The sequence below is a fragment of the Taurulus bubalis genome (assembly GCF_910589615.1).
Source record: "Taurulus bubalis genome assembly, chromosome: 11".
Lineage (NCBI taxonomy): Eukaryota > Metazoa > Chordata > Actinopteri > Perciformes > Cottidae > Taurulus > Taurulus bubalis.
The window spans coordinates 13,792,093-13,813,807 of NC_136599.1; the positions used below are offsets into that span (position 1 = coordinate 13,792,093).

General features: G+C 39.4%; 1 protein-coding gene across 1 annotated transcript in view; it reads left to right on the forward strand.

Moving 5' to 3' along the window:
• Positions 1-21,715, forward strand: part of LOC306743301 (chemokine-like protein TAFA-2) — a gene marked incomplete at its 3' end in the record, with an annotated part of 68,947 nt that overhangs the window by 15,331 nt on the left and 31,901 nt on the right. The window lies entirely within an intron of this gene.

The window sequence follows — 21,715 nt, forward strand, 5'->3', positions numbered from 1 at the left end:
AGAGAGAGAGAGAGAGAGAGATAGAGATAGAGATAGAGATAGAGAGAGAGAGAGCAGGTGTATGAATGTGTGTTTGTAATATCAATATCCCACTGATCCTCTTCTCCCTGCTGTGTGTTTCTGCATATCGCTGATTGCCAGATGTGTTTATTGAGTGTATGTGTGTGCACAGATTTATATTTTTGTAGGTGTGTGTGTGTGTGTGTGTGTGTGTGTGTTATGTGTGTGCCGAGCCGTACATCTGAATTGCTGTCACACCCAGAGGCCGCGCTCTGTAATCAGGCATAATCAGGTGGTGTGCATGGGCATGCGTGCATGCATATGTGTAAATGTGTGTTATTCTGGAGAAGCTCAGGTTTAATTATGGACCCACCAACTCACTCACTCACTCAATCACACACACATACACACACACACACACACACACACACACACACACACACACACACACACACACACACACACACACACTCTTAAGCTGTGTAAAAAATTGCATCCAAACTTTTTAACAAACTGCTCTTGTAATTCGTACACCTCTGTGACCACTTAATTGTTTATCCACCGTTGTTTTTGATGTAGCCTGTGTCTGTGAGATAGCGCCCTACAGCTAGCTACAGCTGCTAGTAAAACCAGTGAGGGGGCAAATGCAACACTATCATTTATTGGCACCACAGGGAATTCATGTTGGTGTCTGGTGTCTAACTTGGGTCCTTAGGCACAAACACAATACATGGTGTTGTGGGGGAAAACACAAATATTTCTCTCTCTAACCCATTAACAGCCACCTCACTTTTAAGTAAGGGTTTTCTGAATTTAAAATAAATTGACTATTTTCAATGTGTTGTGTAATCAAGCAACATTTTAGGACTTCTTTAGGAGCCTCTCATCAACATTGACAAAAGCTCTCACCTTCTTCTTTCTTCTAAAAAAGTACAATCCAGACAACTGTCAAACTAAGTAAAGTAAAACAATCCATAATATGATAAATTGTAACCTACAACTTGGAAAGAAAATGAAGTATACATAGCGTTAAATTTAGACGTATTGATTTAAAACACAATGATCACAATGAACGTGTTGACAATACTTTGCATGATATTGGATACAAAGTTTTCAGACTGCTTTAAATGTTTGGAGACGTCATCAAAGTTTTTGTTCCAGTTCAGCTGAATACATTTCTGTAATTTGTATTTGTGCTGGTTGGTAGTCTGAATGGTGCTAGCGTCCTGCAGGCCAAACAGTGGGTGGTTAAAGGTTAAATTCATATCTATTTTATAGATCCCAGGATTCCCATGTAAGGCGTTCACTGAACTGAAGATGAGGTTTCAAACAGCCATGTTAGCAGCAGTTTTTACTTTGTGTTTTGTGTTAGCTGACATTAGTGATGATAATCCATCTTCTCTTTTTCCCTCTCTCCCTATTCTCTAATTCTGTAACACACAGGCACCAGATGATTTTCAAAGGTTGTTTAACCTGGCTTGAACAATTCATACGCTTCAGCCTCCGAGTAAAACAGCTTATATGATTGACTTAAAAAAAATCATGTTTGAAGTCTGCTTAAAAATGTAGGGCTTTAAATGTAGGGTTTTAAATGTAGAGCTGTTTGACACTACAAGTCTTTGATGAAACATAACTGTGACCTGCATAAATAACTAGCTGCTTGAATTACCACACATATCACAACAATACAATGTTAAACTAAGATGCACGTCTATCTTTTGGTCTTCAAACGGATTTCTGAACTATCTATAGGCGAGAGACTCAATGCTTTAAACATTCTGCAAATCAATCCATGCACATTTTATTAAAAGGATGTGAAAACAAATATTTGAATAAGAGGGGTTGTGTATATCAAGCGTGAAGACGGATAACATGAATACATTATGGATGTGGGGATTAGTGCGTTTCAAATAGCCTGTGATGTTTGAGAATTATAGATGTATTTGTTCATCCAATTTGCAGATGCTGAGGTGACAGCTCAGCCACTTACAAGAGGTGTCCTACTGACATGTGTTAATATATTCAGTGACTGAAGATTACCGCATACTGCTGTGTGTGTGTGTGTGTGTGTGTGTGTGTGTGTGTGTGTGTGTGTGTGTGTGTGTGTGTGTGTGTGTGTGGGGGGGGGGGGGGCTTATTTGGGATAAAGCACAACATGTATCTCATTAACTTTGAATTGTTTTGGGGAAAAATGCTGTCATTTTGCATATTATTAGTGTGTGTTTGGGTTCATAAAACTTGCCAGTCTGAGTCTATGAGTTACACACGTCAAGTGTCTAAATCCTGAGTAGAAGCTGACATGGGAATGCAGAAGGGAGGGGAGGAGAGATGTAGTGAAGGTAGAGAGAGAGAAACATCTAAGGAGATAAATCCCAAGTGAGGAAGCAGCCAGTTCATTAGCAGCATAGGAACGTGTTAGTGTGTGTGCATGTGAGTGTGTACACTGAGCAGCAGGATGCTAACTAGGACACATTTTTCAGAATGAAGCAAAGCCAGATTTTGAACAAGATCTCAATATTTTTTGTGAATTTTTTTTTACCTCTGCATGAACTGCTGTGTGATGCATTCCTCAGCATAATAGCGAGCATATCTACCACACTACTGAAGCGCTGAGTTGCTTTAAAGTGAGTACATAGGTTATGCAGTTTGAGTTACTTGACTATATTACTGGGTTGCCAATTAATCCATTTCTTCATACAAAAAAGTGAGTGTTTCAATCTTAGAAAATAAAGTGCAGGGTGAAAGAGACTAATTCAAGTACAACCTGGCAGCCATTTTCTTTTTTTCCACCCCCTTTTGCTCCCACCAGTCCTCAAAATGTCAAACTCTTTACTTTTCCCATTGAATATTACATGGTTTCTCCTCCCTGTTACGTTGTATTTGGTGAGGCATTTTGTTCTTTTTTTTACATTTTTAAAGCCAGCAATTGTTTTAGCTGTCTGCGGGTTCTGAGCAGGACTTCTAAAAGAGAAACAAAAAACTCTTATGTATTCATAAGACAGACATACTAACCTCAGATTGTTCCAAATTGCATTCATGTTCTTGGCTACGCGTGTTTCTGTGACAGATTATAAATTGAAGATTGAATTAGACTCGAGGGATGGAATCAGGAACAGAGAAACATAGGGATGACTGTCTGTCTGTCTGTGTGTGTGTGCGACCGTGCGTGTGTGTGCATCCCTGATAGTGCGAGGGAGGGATGTGTTCCATTTGAGGAGACCAGTTTTCTGTGATCACAATTCTGATAAGAATTGTAGGAAACCACACTCACAACAAGCCACCCTGGAATACCAACTAGACACACACAGGCTCTCTCTCTGTCTTTCTTCATGGCATCCACAAGCGTACACACTCAGACACACACTCAAAGGCACACACATGACAGTGAACGTGTATCCATGTTTCCTCTTCCTTCAGATGCAGCTCTTGACTTTGATTAGGTGACTATTTTCTCGTGCACATAACGCATCCATGGAAACAAAGGTATGTGAATGTGTGTGTGTGTGTGTGTGTGTGTGTGTGTGTGTGTGTCTCTCTGTGTGTGTGTGTGTGTGTGTGTGTGTGTGTGTGTGTGTGTGTGTGTGTGTGTATGTATGTTTTGCAGGAACATGGACACATCAGTATAAATTATTTACTCAATTTACAGTGCAACACAGGAAAATGTCCGCCCAGATTAACAGAATGTAGAAAACCACATAACTCTAAAACTCAGATGCAGAAACAATCACACTCTTTCTATGCCGGCTTGTTTCTGACTCTCATTGGCAGAGAGCAGAGTTTAATGTGAATATAATCACTATACTTTATAATAGAAAATTGTATCAATATGTGAACATATTTTAACAATATGATAGAGCTTGCTCCTTGTAATGGAGCTGAGGTTTATATGGAGTTTCAGCTCACTGTTCAGCTGTTTAATGTTTGGTTCACCCTCACTGCTGCATTACATCATTTTTAGCCTCAATTTTTTTTCAAATCAAAAATAAAAACCCACTGTTCCCTACCTGCTCAGCACCAAACAACAGACAGACGCAGTTAGCAACTGGTGGTGAACAAAGTGGAGTGTTTAGCAGCTAAAGAGCCAGATATTTTCCGAAGGAGTTGGTAGAGACTAAAAACAGCGAAAACAGTCAAAAGAGAGTCAACATTGGACTCAAGAGTCTGAACTCAAGCGGAGAGAAACATGGCTCCAAATGAATGATAATGCTGCTACCGGCTGGATGTGGAAATAGGCAACGGTATGCTAATACATTTGCAAATCAATTTAAAAGATGAAAAGTAGCGGTGATGTGTCGATGCTGTGTTCACAACGTGTTTCCAAAACGTGTTTCCAAAAAAATAAACTTACAGTTTTGGAGAGAACAATTTGAATTTGAAAATACTCAGGAGTAGATTGGACCAGCTTCAAGAACGTCTCTCTCTTTCCTCTCTATGAGTAAGACAGAAACAAAAAAGAGACACAATTTCACCCATCAGAAAAACTGAACTCTCTGTTTGTCCGTCTGTCTGCCTCAGAATCTTGCCAGCTCAGCTCCTGATCTGCTGCCCCAGTGGCTTCAGCTCGCCATTATCATGTGTGCTGGAGAGATGTTCGTAGAAGTCAATAGCTCACCCTGGTCTGTTGGTAATAATGTTGAAGTGTGTGTGTGTGTGTGTGTGTGTGTGTGTGTGTGTGTGTGTGTGTGTGTGTGTGTGTGTGTGTGTGTGTGTGTGTGTGTGTGTGTGTGTGTGTGCCAAAACTCTATATCTGCCAGACTGTTAAAGGGTCCTGCTGAGTTTAATCTGCAAGGACAGGATGTATTGTGGTTAAGGGTTTAGATACAAACCTGTCTGCTCCTGTATGAGATGAAGGATGAAGACAAAAGCATCATGCTCCACAAAACACACAAACACACATCCAGTTCTAAATATTCTAATTGAAGATGCTACTTGTCTTTTTTATAACTTCAGACTTTGAAAAATGATACGTGAGAAAAATGGTTTTACATGTGTGTGTATGTGTGTGTGTGTGTGTGTGTGTGTGTGTGTGTGTGTGTGTGTGTGTGTGTGTGTGTGTGTGTGTGCGGGTGTGTAACTGGAGCCCATCTGTTGTTGTGTATGCTGATATAGCAGCTGCATCTGTGGGGAGCTGACTAGCACATTAGAAGAGAACACACACACACACACACACACACACACACACACACACACACACACACACACACACACACACACACACTAAACCTGCACATACTGGACAGCTAACAGTTCATTTGACACTGTAATTACAGCCAGTGATCATGGTCTATTCATCAACCCTCTTCCTCAGGGCGTCAACTGACCTCCAACAATATCATCATGAGACAGAGGGATGGAGGGAGGGAGTGGAAGACGAGGGATGAAGGGCTGAGGGAGGAGAGGTATAGAGATGGAGAAATGGAGAGAAGAAAAAGGCCAGGCTAAAAAATAAATGGGTTGCAGGCAAATATGGGAGAAAGTGATATAGAGATTGGCAGGGTATATATGACCTGGAGATGTGTTTATTGGGGATTGATTCATTCATAAGTCTGTCCATGTGTGTGTGTCCAGGCAGTTCACCTTCCACCACAGTCTCTTGTGTTGACCTTACCTGCTGCTTCACTGTGGATCATTAGGATGAGTTATACAGCATTATTGCTCTGCTGCTATCTATGGCTGCTGGTTAAACACACACACACACACACACATACACACACACACACACACACACATTCACACATTCACGCACACACACACACACACACACACACACACACACACACACACACACACACACACACACACACACACACACACACGAAAATACTCACAGGCAGACACCAAATCATGGCAACCTGTATGAAACAGCATGCATAAGTTATGTGCACCATGCTGCAAGGTGAAATAGGAAGGCAATGAGGAGTGATCTGGGCAGGAGAGACAAACAAAAAGAAAAGGGTGAAGTTTGTGTTATGCACACCCCACCGAACTGCCATTTGCTGCCTGATTTTTTCAGAGTTTTTGTTGCTACACCGAATGAGTGCTAATCTTAGCTTAACACAAACCATGAACTGCTCGCCACCTCATAGTTATTACCACAGTTTAAATGGATGAAAACAATGTACCCGAAAATCAGTACAGCACATATTTTCCTCCAGGCCGGCTTTTTCCTTTTGCTGTATACAGCAAAAGTCACAACAATGAGCAAAAAAAGCATTAATGATGCAGGAAGCTTTTCTCTCAGAGTTTATATTTTTTCAACTTGAGGCATTGAGAGAACTCATGAAAAAATGCGAGGCGCAGAGAGTGGAAAAACGTGAGGCATGCAAAATATTTCGCCCTCATTGAAAACAACTACAAAAAGCATATGTTGCTAAAACACACTCTATCGCAACAGGGCCTAATCAGTTTTTGACTTCCGCAGAGCCAGTTATGTATTGACATGTTTTCACTGTAATTATGTTGTCACGCCAATACACCAAGAGTTATGTTACTGTCAAAACACTGACATCATGTTAACAGGGATTTTGCACAGATTCATATTGACAGCTCCTTCTTGGCTTTTCTCTGCAGTTTTTCCAGTGCATTATTTGTCTGAAAACTTCCAGTGTATTGCTTTATCTGTGCGGCTTCAGTGCCAGACACAGAACAAATGTGCTCTTGATAAAAGGCCTGTCCTAATTTAGGAAAACCTAAATCGAGACTTTGTTTCAGTTGACAGAGCAATCCACCTTTTTAGTGTCATGATTCATCGCCTCTGCAGTAATCAGCATCTGCGCTCATATTTTATGTTGTAATATTTTTTGCACAACCCTACACTGCTTCTTGGTATTGCTTCAGTAACATTTAACAAACTGAAACTCTAAGGTATGAAGACATAGCTTTCATTCCAAAAACACTTCCTAGATGCTACATATTTCTGAGGACTGTTAGCAACACTATTTTTGAGTGATGACGTGTGTCAGCCTCAGCCTGATACACATGGGCCTACTGGGACCACACAAGCAGATGCTTCATTTACAAAATTATGCATTTAGGGCAGAGAAATAGGTCTGAACCCAGGGAGTTTAGGAGAGTTACAAAATGAGACCAGAGGACTGAAGCTATCAGTGAGATGCCCCGTTGTGATCTCCACATTGTTCTTTATAAACTCCTGCCCCGCATGTTCATCTGTCAGAGAAGGAGGGACAAAGAAAGGAGGGAAAGGAAGGGAGAGAAGATGCACCAAAGCCATTTCACCATCTCCCAAGTTCTCTGCCCCTCTTTAAGTATTCATTAAGACATGAGTTTCTGAGGGCAGCTTGGACACTGACCATTACCTCCTGCTATCATCTACTCACATCACTGATCAGCATCTCTTTCTCTCTAAAAAGGAAAAAACACAACAACAGGGACAGTGGATTGTTGACTCCCCTAATATACTTTTACCCCGCTCCATCGCTTTCTCCCTCTCAACCACTTTTTTTTCTACATAAACTATAACCAGCAGCGTTGGCAGTCCTCCACTGACACACATGGATGAATATAGTTCTGGATGGAGCTTTTCACGCTCAGATTGAATATTTTTGAGGTTCCCAGCAGCAGCTCCTCTTATAACCTGACATGACTGATTTTAAACACAATATTGCCTGCGAGTTTGCCACACTGAGTGCTCACTATGTGCTTTTAAGTGTGTGTGTGTGTGTGTGTGTGTGTGTGTGTGTGTGTGTGTGTGTGTGTGTGTGTGTGTGTGTGTGTGTGTGTGTGTGTGGTTCTCATAGGGCACTTCAATTCGTAATCTCCAGTGGGTAACATGATAGGTTTCCTCTAAGCAGGCCATGTTTTTGTGTGCGTGTGTTTGACACCCAATTGAAGCATTTTCATCAAGAATGACTTTGCTTCTTGACAGAGTCATGACTCTGTGAAATTGAAGTGCAAATAGGAACAACTTGCTGACATCATACACCATACATTATACTTCATGTGTACATCATTCGACAAAAATGATAAAAAGATAAAATGGAATTAGGAAACAGATAAAAACAAAAAGGCACATAACCAAATAAACTTTTTTTTTTCCCATAAAAAATGTCCCAGAACATGCAAAGCACTGCTCACATGCCAAATGGAATTTCAGAAATTTCTAGATTTATATTTGAACTTAAAATAACAACATATCACATTGCATGCCTAGCTAGATGTCACAATAAGGGAATTATAACTCAGTGAACTAAGCAAAAACAGGTTACAGGATTAAATAATGTTGTTCAGTTCAGCTCAAAGATTGGCTCATAGCACCGTGAAATCCAGTGTTCAGTTCAGTAGAACATTCAGTCCAAGCTGTCACACTTAGTTCAGCACAAAGGTAGCCTGCACAAACTCTGAACTTTTGATCAATAGTTCAGCAGTCTATTATCCCATTATGGTGTTTTCCGTGGCTTTCGCAGTCTTTTAATTAGCATTTAACAAGAAGGTAACATTCTGTTTAATATTTCACAGTTGAGCTAACAAAGGCACTCTCAACCAACAGTGACGAGCTCCACTGATGAAAGCTACTCATTTGTTCCGTGACGATGATGATTCACTATCGTCAGTTCACTCTAAAGATTTAAATCACAATTTTCTAGCCCAAGGTATAATAAGCCAACCATGAATTAACACAATTGAAGGATATCAAATAAAAAACATAAAACAAGGAAAAACAGCAAATTCCCACACTTGAGAAGCTGGAACCAGATAACGTTTTGGTGTTTTTGCTTGAAAAGTGAATTATAAAAATAGTTGCTGTTTACAGTTGTTTTAATGATATTAATTCATCAACTAAACATAACACTAATATGAACACACATGGTGGGAAAGTGAACCACAAAGCATTAATGTCAAGGAAGAAGCAATTAATGAAGACAATCAGACAGAAATGGAAGAGGAGGTTAGACACAATTTAAATATACCAGCTGAGGGCGGTGGAGAGGAGAAAAAGCCACGGCCCTCTGAAAACCAGTGTGATGAAAAATGAAGTTGTTGGGAGGTGCAGGAGAGAGGAGAGCAGAAAGAGAGAGAGAGAGAGAGAGAGAGAGAGAGAGAGAGAGAGAGAGAGAGAGAGAGAGACACACACACACACACACACACACACACAGAGAGAGAGAGAGGAGTGGAAGGGAGAGAGAGGAAATGCTTTTACTGACGGTCACTTTCACCTGTCTGTCTAGGAGATGGACGGATAAAATCAGACTCTTATTAAAGAGGGCTGGAAAGTAGAAGCTACATTCTTCATCTGTTAGTGAGTTCAGTAACAAGGGAATAGCTGCAGCCTTTTCCCCTCCCAGTCCAGGTAGTTTATCCTAAAGCATCTGAGGCTCAGTAGTTCCTTATTTGCTTTGTATTCTTTAATGAGACTCTTGCTGAACTGCCTCAAGTCCCACTGTTGCTTGTTCAGCAAAAAAAACAAGTGTTTTAAAACTGTTACATTCGTCAACAAAGGCTTATATCTTTGGATGGATTTCCACTTGGCCAGCAGTTATATAATCCCAGCCAAGAGGCTACAAAAGTCAAAAAACTTGGATTGAAATTGAATTGAAGAAACTATTTCTTCTCCCCTGGATTATTTTTTTCTCCCATGCCTGACGGTACCCTCTCGCCCCACGTCAGGGACCACACAGTGGAGGCCATTTGCATTTTGCTTTAATATATTTCCTAAATTCCAAAGCTTCAAGAGATCCCTACTTTGCATTTGTTTATTTAGTTCAAAGTGTTTCTTTCTGTTATTGCCCAAGAACCTTGCAGAAAATTGAAGTGTAGTCAAAATGTGATAGATAAATATGAAAGTGGTTCACTGTGTATTCTATGAAGAGAGAGACTTTGATGTTGTTTTTGCAGCGTTAAGCCAGTTTATGGTGTAGCTTGCGCCTGTAGGTGAGGGCTGGCAATTCCCTTTTTCTTTTATTGTCTGATACTGTTGGACTTGTGGGTGATAGAAAGGCTCAGACAACATAACTGTGTTTACCACCTGGATCTGCATTGTCAGCAGATACACTCTGCAGCTGTGTGTAGTTTCTGTATGTGTGTGCGTGTGTGCGTGTTTGACCTGAGGATGTTTTAGGGGTGGCTGTGTCGTGTGTGGATGATGGATTTGTAGTGACATCAGGATTTTTACCTAGCGGTGCAGCGAGTTCTCCGGGTTAGCACAGAGAGCAGCAGACACATGCAGGAAGAGCAAAAAGAGACTGGGGGATAGATAGAGCGTGACACCCTTGGGTTGAATCAAGCTTTAGGAATGGGTGTTGGGGACACACATGTAGTAAGAGGGGAAAGCTTAATTTCAGAGATGTGAATGTCAAGTCTGTGATATGCACTCTGAATTCATAGAATACAGTTAGCTAGTGATAGAGTGCTATGAGGCAGAGGATTGGATGAGGACAAAGCCAAAAGCTTCCCACTCCTCATTTCCTCTCTCCCCCCCGCTGACACACGCACAAACACACATTGCACATGCACATGCACATGCACACACACACACACACACACACACACACACACACACACACACACAGACTCCTACACAGTATTGCGTTTCCAGACTGCTTGTTAAATTGGAGGCTTAATTTGGAGCCTCTGGTTTTCTCCACAGGTCACATGGAGTGAATTTATCCACAAAGGCCAAACTGTGGATTTCATTAATAAAACACACACTAATGTACACTCACACACACACACACACACACACACACACACACACACACACACACACACACACACACACACACACACACACACACACACACGCTCCTGGCAGGATCAAGGAGGCCTAATCAAGCCTAAACCTCCCGAGGTTGCAATTAGGATTGGAGAGCCACAGTCCTGGCCATGGCTACAAAACAAACCCTTCCGTTAACCGTTAAGTCACAAGAATACACAGATTTCCTCTGACAAATCAGCAAACCAATGTGGTCCAGCCATTCTCATTCATCCACTGCTTTGTGCTAACTTAGCCACTTTATATGTATCGTAAAGTATCACTATGAGGGGCGGCCGGCCGATAGAGGGGCCTGGCCCCACCTTCAGCCACCCAAAAAATACATTAAAAAATTATAATATTTATAATATTATTAATTATAAAACATATAATAATATTAATAAATTGTACAAATTGTCAATAGTGTTTTTGAGATATGGAATATACCCAGTGATATTTGTAAAATAGGATATCTGCGCAAAAAACAACAACATGACAGCGGCGAGTGCAAGCATGAGCACTGCTCTTCAAAGGAGACCAAATGCTAACTCGGTATAATCTCTCCTTTAACACCCGTTTGAGAGAAGAACTTTGGCGGAGAAACTACAGGTAAAACACCTGGTCCCAGATCAACCGGACCTCACCATAAGACAACAGACTGGCGTGAAAGATAAGCAGCTTCTGTGCAGACAGCTAAGCTACACGAGGACGGTTTGGCTAAACTAGCTGCTGGATGCAGTCATATTAACGCCGTATTTCCATGCTTGCTTTTTAAAACAACGTGGACCGATCCAGCATGGACAGTTACGGGAGTAAGGGACACAAAGCGTTTGTCGGAAAAATTATCATTTGTCAATCAATGTTGTGGTTTTTGTTGCCTGCGTTAAGCTATATTTATCTGGTTTCCTGTAAAATGAGATGCTTTTATTTTGAAGGCAACTCGCAAAGTTAAAAAGGAAGTTGCAATGTGCGCGGAGTGAATGTAAAAAAAGCTACTGAAAAAATGGTCAGTTTTGTATACAAATTAGAAATAGTAACGGTATTAACGCTCCATGGAAGAGGCACAAGGTTAGTTAAAGTTGGAATAACTGTGTATGTTTTAAGGAAATTGGCGTGAGTGTTGGCTCTCTGTGTGTGTGTGTGTGTGTGTGTGTGTGTGTGTGTGTGTGTGTGTGTGTGTGCGTGTGTGCTATTAATGCAAACGAGGAGTAAGCAAACATACTTATCGGTTTTGTGCCTTTGCACACAGCTCTTACGTTGGTTTTGGGAATATACATTTTAAATCATCAGTCAAGTTCAGGACTATCATGCGGAGGGGTATGCGACATGATATATATATATTAGGGCTGGGCAAAGTTGAAAAAATTTAACTGATTAATCGCATGACTTTTCTGTGATTAACTGCAATTAATCGCATTATGCGCCAAATTCAATAATGAATAAAAAACTAGTGTATTGCACACTTTTATTTTAAAGTAATGTTATCAGAACAATATAACAGGCACTCTCGGAGCAACAGCAAGTTAACAACAGTGTATAAACCGGTATTCTTTTTTTCTTCTGAACAGGTACCAGAAAAAACATTTTATTTAATCAGGGAACAGCATAAACAGTCTGTTCAGTAGTAAGGGTCAGTCAAAGCATGTGAAGCAGCACCCACAGTTCATCAATAGAATGAACTGTGTAAGTAACTCGATATGTGTTCTATAGTTAGAAACGGTTTGTCAATCAATTTTGTTGTTTTTGTTTCCTGTTTTTTGCCTGCCGTAAGCAAAATGTATCTGATTTCCTGTTTTTGGATAAGCTGCTGACAAGTTGAAAACGGACGGAAATTGCATAGTGCGCCGTTTAACGGCTAAAGCTACGGTCTTTAAAGACCATCTGACGGAGGGGTACGCTACAAACTGTAACTCAGAGATAACTGTGGTCACAGCGATGTCCAGTAGTCTCAGTGAGCGCAACAGTTGGTGCACGTTGTAACGCCATTACTTGTGTAGTACGCTCCGTTTCATACAACTTGTGTATTCTCCTGACGACGGTGCGTCTGGAGGCTCATACACGCCGTCATTCGTTGCGATTCTAAGGACGCTGGTGGCTGCATCAACGTTAAGCCCCTCCCAATGCAAAAAAACAACAACATGCAGTTAACGCATGATAAAATAATTGTCGGCGTTAACGGATTGCTGAGTTAACGCATTTATAATGCATTAACGTGCCCTGCCCTAATATATACCAGTGGCGGGCCGTGGATTTTCTAACTGGGCCTGCAGTGAATCAGCTGTTTGGACCGCGGCTTTTTTTCTTCACTTCGCAACAATGTTTAGACCTGAAAAACCTTTCTATTTGGCACAGCTAGTTATGTAATTTATGTGCGTGTGTTTGCCTTGCCCAGTCTTAGCTGGTAGGGATGGGCAAATTTTACTTTAATTAAAAACATTTACAAGCTTAGAAATACATCTATTTGTCGACAATCATGCTAGTATTTTCCCTTGGTTCAAATTACCAGTGGGTTGGGTTTTCACCTGCTTAAGTACATTCTCATAATATAATATTGAAAAGGAAGAGACTTTGGACATGACATGTGCATGGCATTGACATCTTCTATTAAATTAAAAATGTATTAGAAAGCAATTTAAGTATTCCTCACATACAAGCAGGTGTAGGAGTGCAAATTTCGATGGCAACTTGAACAAATTAAGTGCACGGGACTGTTCAGTTAGTAAGTCAGGCCTAAATTAATAGTAATACGTAATTACATCATTTCAAAAATGGCATTGTAACCATCTGTTGTTACCCCGGTGGGTTTCCCTCAGAACAATGATGGCAGCACACTCAAAATAGCACTTATCAACATTTTATTATCACCACTGTCGAACCGCCGTTTATGCCTGCCTGTTTGTGGTGCTCACAGCGCCAAACTGCGCTCTCTGGTCTCCTTCTCCCTCCATCACTACTGAAGTTTATACAGCAGAGAGACACAATCAAAGATTGATTTCAGCTGAGGCCAATTAAGCCTCTTCCCTGTCCCCTCTGCAGCTGAGCCCAACCCCCGCCTATTGACAGCATATTGACAACTCCTTCATAAGGATTTCAAAAATTAATGTTTGAAATAAAAGTGCAAGAACAGGGGCCATAAAGAAATATCTACATCTACATCATGAAATTAAATATGAAATAGGTTCAAACCAACAATCGGCACTGTAATCAAACAAACAGTATAGGCTGTATCAGCCCAGTTGAAAGCCAGAGAACTATCACTGTGGAAATACAAACTGCAGTAATGTGTTGTAGCAGCAATGTCCATCTCATGAACAAAGACAGAGACACATTTCCAAACATGTTAACAGCTGATAGGGATCACAAAGTTCACCACTACTTGGTCTTTTCTTACATTTAATAAAAGATTTTGTTTGGCACATTTTGGTTTAAACTAAAGCAAATACAATTACACATATGTCTTTTAGTTCTGGTCTGGTTCATGTTCACACTGACTTAAAACAAACAAAACAACATGAGTAAACATGAAGTAATACAAACCGACAGGTGACTGGACAGCTGTGGTGATCGTTACCCTGCATCATCACGACCCCCGTGGGCAAATATAATTTGATTATGAGTTACGAGTATGATACTGCAAATCGACTGCATGTTGTGAATAATGACTCACCGGAAGAGATCTTTAACTGTAATATCTTTAGTTGTTATATTGTTTTAAAAATTGCCACGGACACTAAATTAAAGTATAATAAACAAAACTAATTAATTAAATTAACTGAAACAGAGGGATATTACTATGAGATCACTGTCACACCCTTTCTAAGCTTCAAAGAAGATGGAGCGGGAAATACGAGCTCAACACAAGGCTGCTTTGACTGATTAGGGAAAATCCCTGCAGGTACGTATTGCCATGTGTTACCATGATTAACAACCACACATACATATATATATATATATATATATATATATATATATATATATATATATATATATATATATATATACAGTATATTGCTTGTGCAGATTGCAATCAGCGGATGTATTTATCGGAAGATGTATTTAACTGTAGTTTTTAGCTTTTAAAGTAAGACTAAAATCACACATCTTTTTTTAAAACACTGCGGTTGGTCCGTTCCCTATCAAACGCAGAGCTTTCCGCTTCTCAAGTGGTCTGGGTCTGATTGTTTGGTCCGGATCAGGCAGTTTTTATGCAGCCCAAATTAACCGCACTCAATATGCAAAGAGAGTTTTTATTTATTTATTATTATATTGTACTTTTCCGACTTAATTTTTGTTTTAAACAAACACACAAAATACACAAAGCACCCTGCACCATTTCACAACATAACGGACAGAAAGACAGGGGATTCATATCTACAACTCCAAAGAACAGTCCAAATCTGCCAGTCGACAGCAATATTGGCAACACAAGTGACTGTACCTTCTGCCAAGAGGGTCTAGGGGGGAACAGAAAAGAAATTGAGAACACACATGGGAGGAGGATTGCGAGAAAATCAGTCAGCATGCAGGATATTTGAACAGAATAAAGATACAACATACAGTAACAGCAAAGCTTGTGTGTTATACAGTAAGGTCTCATCAAGAAACGTCAGAGGCAACTTTTAACATACAGGTTTTATGAATTTCCCTTGTTAAAATGAATCTATTCCATTTTAGCAACAGAAAGCATTTTATTGAGCCACTTCCTAAAACACACCACATTTTGATGGGAGGAAATTGTGCTTGTCCTGTCAGAGCAACCTTTTTCAATTTGATTCCATACTGTTTGGAAAACCAACTAAATAAATATGAATTGACTCTGGACAGAGCCATAAGAAGAGTGATAGTGATCATTCGGCAGTACCACATCTATCACACATGGGAGAAAGTGATTAAACAAATCTTACCATTTTTAGTTTTGAGTAATGCCGTCTGCGTAAGACTGGTATTTACTGGTTTGCTTTAACCAAACCAACCAGCTGGTTTGTAAGCACCCTACAAGTGGTTAATTATTTATTTGCACGTATTTCTATCTTAATCTTTCAATCTTACTAACCACAGCTTGAGGTTTTATGGACAATAAATAATGTGGTGACACTGTATGTCTTCTGACAGCAAAACCACTTCATGTTAATTGCCACAGTAACTGATGTAGAGTGGACGGGCATCCCATTTTATAAATGGCGCATATCACGGGGAATGGAAACCCCTTGAATATTAATGTATTTCCATTACATTTTTCTCATTGACCATTGGGAGATCAACCAGAGCTCACAAGCTTTAGCTAAGATGCATACAAACACACACACACACACACACACACACACACACACACACACACACACACACACACACACACACACACACACACACACACACAAATACAAACTGGAGACATAGAGGGGAAGCTGATCAGCCACATGAAGCTGGGAGGGCATTCCACTGGGACTAATTAAAGGGATGGAACAGACCGCAGAACTCATCGGGGACCACCACTCTTTCTCCAACTCTATCTCTTCCTCCCCTCGCTCTTCCTTTCTCTCTGTCTCTTCTGTATTCCGTCACCGAAAGTGACATTAATGCAAGGTTATATGATCCAATGGCCGAGGTTTCTGGCCACTATGTATTTCTGCCTGACTTCTACAGGACCTGAAGGGGCTGCTGGAGACATTTATGTGGCACCAACATGCAAACAGATTGGAACAAGTGAAAACAAGCAGTTAGCATATAATCAGTTTTCCAAAAACCAAAACAGACAAACACAACTTTCACCCAGACTGTTCGTTTCCTGTTAGAACCTAAAAGTCAAAGTTGACTAATTAGTCACGTGATTTGATATTATCTTCAGTCCAATGAGACGTTAGTCACTTGTTACTCACGTGAGTCGTTACTCAGTCAAGTTAAGGTCAACCATAATTTTTGTCCTCACATTCTCCTCCAACTCTCTCTCGTGTCTCTTTTCCTGCTACTTTCTGAATCAATTTCTATATCCAACACCCACCCAGACAGAACAAACAACCAGCCAAAATGAAGTGGCAATGCATCATCACAAACACTGCTGTGTGTCTAAATAATCTGAAGAGGAAGCATACCGGGTCGCTGTTTTGCTTCCAAATTATTTACTACTAGCAGAACAGAGGTGTGTACAAGAGGAAGGGGGGAGGAGGAGGAGGAGGAGGAGGAGGAGACAGGAGAGGATATAGGAATGAAGGTAAATGGAAGAAAAGACAAAAAGGGACAATAAAGTGAATATATGTATGATTATCTCTGTGTGTGTGCCCTCTAACCAGAGAAAGCCTTGGCTCAGCCTGTCTGGCTTTGCAGCTTCTCCCCGCTCTAGAAATGCTTGGCTGCATAGTCAGATGACTCACACACCCAGCTCAGAACACAAGCCACGGCTTAACACACACAAACACACTCACTTCCTCGCGGCAAAAGCGCTCGCACCCACATGCACGCAGATATATACCCAAATACATGTGATATTTTGATACTGAGACACAAGCAGGCATATGTATAATCTCATCTTCACTGAGGTATTCTGCACAGACTCTCACACAAACCTGGAAAGTTTGGTTTGTTTTTATTCACATCATCACATATTTGCTCAAAAGTATTTCACATGCTTGTTCTGTCTAGAAAAGTAAATCAACCACAATGAAGAATTTAGAGAGTTACTTGAAGCTAGGGTTGAACATCTTGAGAAATGAGCAAAAGTGCAAGATTTTCAAAAATCATCCCGTCTCTTTAGTCCTCCATCCAAAGTCACTCCCCCAAAATTATCACAATGAACGAAAACAACAAACATGGATATTGTTAGTACTCACAGGTAGGCCGTCCAATCTTTTAATTTGGGAGAAATGAAATTGATTGATGGGTTTGTTACAGTTCTGGGTCAGAGCATTTGATTTATTGAATGCTGTCGAGATATAAAGAGACTTTCATTTAATATAAGAACAATGTTTTTATAGAAGATCATTTTAACACTAGATACACTTTTAAGTTATTCAATATACTATCAGAATACAGTCCTAGTCCAAAGTGTGCATTGTAATTTTCCTTTTATAAAAAAAAAGAACAAGGCATTCACTAAATAAATATAAAGACAAAAATCCACTCTTAGAGGTGCAAAGATATAAAGTGTGTGCAAATGGGAGTTGTAGTAGAACTAGTCTGGGTCCTCGCGACCACTAAAATACACCCACTTCCTGTTTGGAAGCTACAATGGGTTTTTAAGTTTCTCTTATTGTTGTATCTTCATCTACCGTTTGCTTTTGTTTCGCAAGCATGAAGGTAAATATGTTGCAAAATGCAAGAGCTTGTAGACTTGACATGATAAGTTGTAGAATACAATGTGGGTACTTGTAGAACAATAATTTGAGTTGATATGTTTTAAATTGTTCCCTTTTCCCTTTCTCTGTGAACTGTCACTGTCAGAGAAGAGAACATTTAGAAAATCAGAGACAAAGATCTCCTTTGCTCTGCTGTGCATTATGTGCTATCCTCTGTCTGCGATGTTAGATTTGCTGTGGCACACAGCCAGGGAAGGTTTCTTCCAAAAGCATTGTTTTGGTAGATTAGTTATGTGATTAAGGAGTAAATAAACGCTAAACATGCTGCCAAAACTACACATTCTTCATGAACCTTTGTTTGGTCAAAGCCAGGGTCATCTTGAGAACAGGAATCATTTCAGCCAACCAATAAAGGTTTTTATGACGGGTCCAAGAAGATTATTTTATGATATTTTAAGTCTGGCTTTAGCTCAAAAGAAGTGTTGTAAAAGTGAAGGTGTGGAGATTCTTCACTTTGTGATGCGAGAGAGCAACTCGTGTTGTGGTTGTACTGGAACATGGACTCATGTTAAAAAAAATGAATAAGTAAATGTTGGATTACAAGTATGCAGCTGTCATTGCATTAATGTAAATATCAATCTACATATTGTAAAAAAATCTTCACTGTCAAAACATGCACTGTCCGAACATGCATGTATTAATATTTCTTATTTGCAAAAATGTTTATCATACAAGTTTGCATTTCTATGATTTTTGTTCTTCTTCTTTTTCTGTGACTTCATATTCAGCTCACGTGTGTGAATACTGCATAAAGCTGAAAATGTAAACATGCAAGTTCAGGTTGTTTTGTTCTACTAGTTATCACATCAAGTCTACAAGCTCTTTCATTTTGCAACATATTGCTAATAAAACATACGTAATGGTTGGATTTGCTTTTGTAATAGAAAACGTTGATTATTTTAAGGTTTGTGAGTTTTTGTGTGCATCAGACAGAGATTTGTCAGACCCGATGAGGCTGTAAAAGCTTTCCACTGTGTTGGTGTGGAATACTTTTAGCAAAACATATGCCATCTATTTGCAGCCATTTAGAGAAACAAAAACATACAAATGAGTTCATCACTGGACAGCAACAATGTAGACTGCATCAACAGAACTTGGCCCATCTCGGTCATTGACGTTGTTCTCCCATTTTCAAACCTAATCTCCTAACTTCTGTCCTTTATCCCTTTGTTTCTGTCTACTCGTCTCCCCTCTCTCTGAGTCACTCCCCTTCTGTTTGAATGTATTTGCAGTAAACATTCAGTTTCAACGTGTAAATATTTTTTCCTATACTGAAGGCTGTTTGTGAATGTTGGTTGTGTCTGTATGTTTTACAGTTATCTTAGAAAGTTGTCCAAGTTTTTTTCCAGCATTTGTAATTTAACAAAGCTGTATTACCTAAATGTCAAGATGCCAGCCATTACAATGTTGCTCACATAATGTTTACATGTTAATCATCTTAGTTCAATGTACTACCATGCTAAAATGTTACTATTTAGCATTAAACAGGTCAGCCAAAGGCTGATGGGAATGTTAATAGTTTTGCAAGTATTTTGGTCATACATGAAAGATATGGTATCATTTAAATGTTGACCTATATGAGAAGTCAGGGGATCACCAAAATTGACAAGTGTCAAGCTGAAAGAAAGTCAGGGAAGGCCTAAACTATTAGAATTCATCGTTTGGAAACCATGAAGGTTTGTTCAAAATGTTGAAATGTCCCAATCCATGAAGTAGATGTTGAGATATGTCTATAGCTAATTGAAAACTTTAACCTGCTGGTATAGTGCTAGAATAGTCAACAGATCACAGAAGACATTATAATTTCTACTGCTAGCATGGCTAAAAAGGCAGTAATGTGAAATATATCGTCATTTGCATACCACCAACCGTTGAACAAAGTCATGCAATGCTCCCGTAGCTGCGCCTACGGTGTATGAATGTTAGATAGTCCTAATGTGGCACCTTGCATGGTAGCTCCTCCAGTAGGAGCAAGCTCAAATTGTGGCACCGGCACCTCGTATAGGCACTTCCTGTGGCACCTCTAGTTGCCACTAGTTGTTGTGGCAAGCTGCCACAACAACTAGTGGCAACTAGAGGTGCCACTAGTTGTTGTGGCAGCTTGCCACAACCATGTACAATATTTTTACACTTGAATAAACAATAATCAAATACAAAGAAAAACACTGGGCATCTAGTGAGATGCCCAGATGCATAGTTTAAGGATGTCAGTAGTCAATGTTGTACTCCCTAGAAGTAGCATTTCCATCATGTGGTTTTTGCATTCATTTGCAAGGTTTCCTTCTGAACCCAGTATTTCTGCACATATTGAAGATGAGTGTTATTGACCCATTTGGCCACAAGAGGGAGTTTACCTTTGTGTGAGCGCTTTTGTCAGGAGTAAACACATGCAGGTATGTTTCTCTTTTAAAATGTTTTTTTTTCTGAATTTATAAATCCACTGTGCAATGTAATTCGTTAGCATAGCCGTTCATTCATTTTCTGTTTTGATATTGGTTAAATAAATTAAAGATTGGTATTCTGGCTATTGAATATCTATTGAATCAAATATCTGCCTCTTTGTCTAATTTAACTCATCATTCATATTTCTCCAACCAAATCTAATATTTATTATGTAGGACTATTCATTTTTTGGTTAGACTTAAGTATTGTAATGTGAATAATGTCATACAGCCTTCATAATAATTGATAATCTTTTGTCAATTTTAATCAAGCCATTAATTTTTTTAACTCCTTACTAAATCAGACCAAAAAAATTAATTGACTGTGCTGTAATTGAGAAATAAGCCAAGTATGCATATACAAGTTATGTACAAAGTATTTATCGGTCTTTAAATAATGCATTTATTAATTTAATCTCTCTTTTTAATTTAATCTCTCTGGATCAGAAGAAATAAACGTTTTAGGTAGGTTTTTATTCATTGGTTTAAACTCAACAGACAAAGACTTTCAAGCTTGTTTTTATTATTATAATGAATACAATCCATAATATCCTACTGTAACAGAACTAATAATAATTAGTAGTAGTAATATTAATGATATGTGCACTGCCACCCTGTAAATTATATGAAATCAAACATTATTAGTTTATGTTCCACATTTGAATATGCTTATTTGACATTGTCTTTTATGACTGTATGTAGAGATAATGACATTTGTTTACAACAACTTTTGTTTTATATATTTACTGTAACAACAGTAAATATTTCTCTGATATTATTAAGTTATTTTTTTAATTGGCCTTGCTTTTTAATCTTCTTAAGCATTACTTCCAATGGGCTTCTAATGGGGCTCAGTGTCTCCCTCCAACACTCTCAACAGTACAGCGGACAGTAGGTGTGGATGGAATCACAACCTTGAGTTGCCCTGGTGAAAGAGAAAGGGCTGTTCTGTGCTCTTCATTTTCCCTTTCTGTTACAAACTGTATTTATTTTCTTTTTATTTGTTCAAAAGGGACAATGTACAATGTACGTGTATTGGATGCCTTGTTAAAAATAATGATAAAGAACCTTGCAAATGAATGCAAAAGGACTGACATCCTTAAACTGTGCATCTGTGCATCTCACCAGAAGCCACAAATAGTGGCAGGCAGTTGCCAAAACATCTTCTGAATCTATCCTGCAGCGATGACAGCTGTGGCCACAAATACCTGCCACAG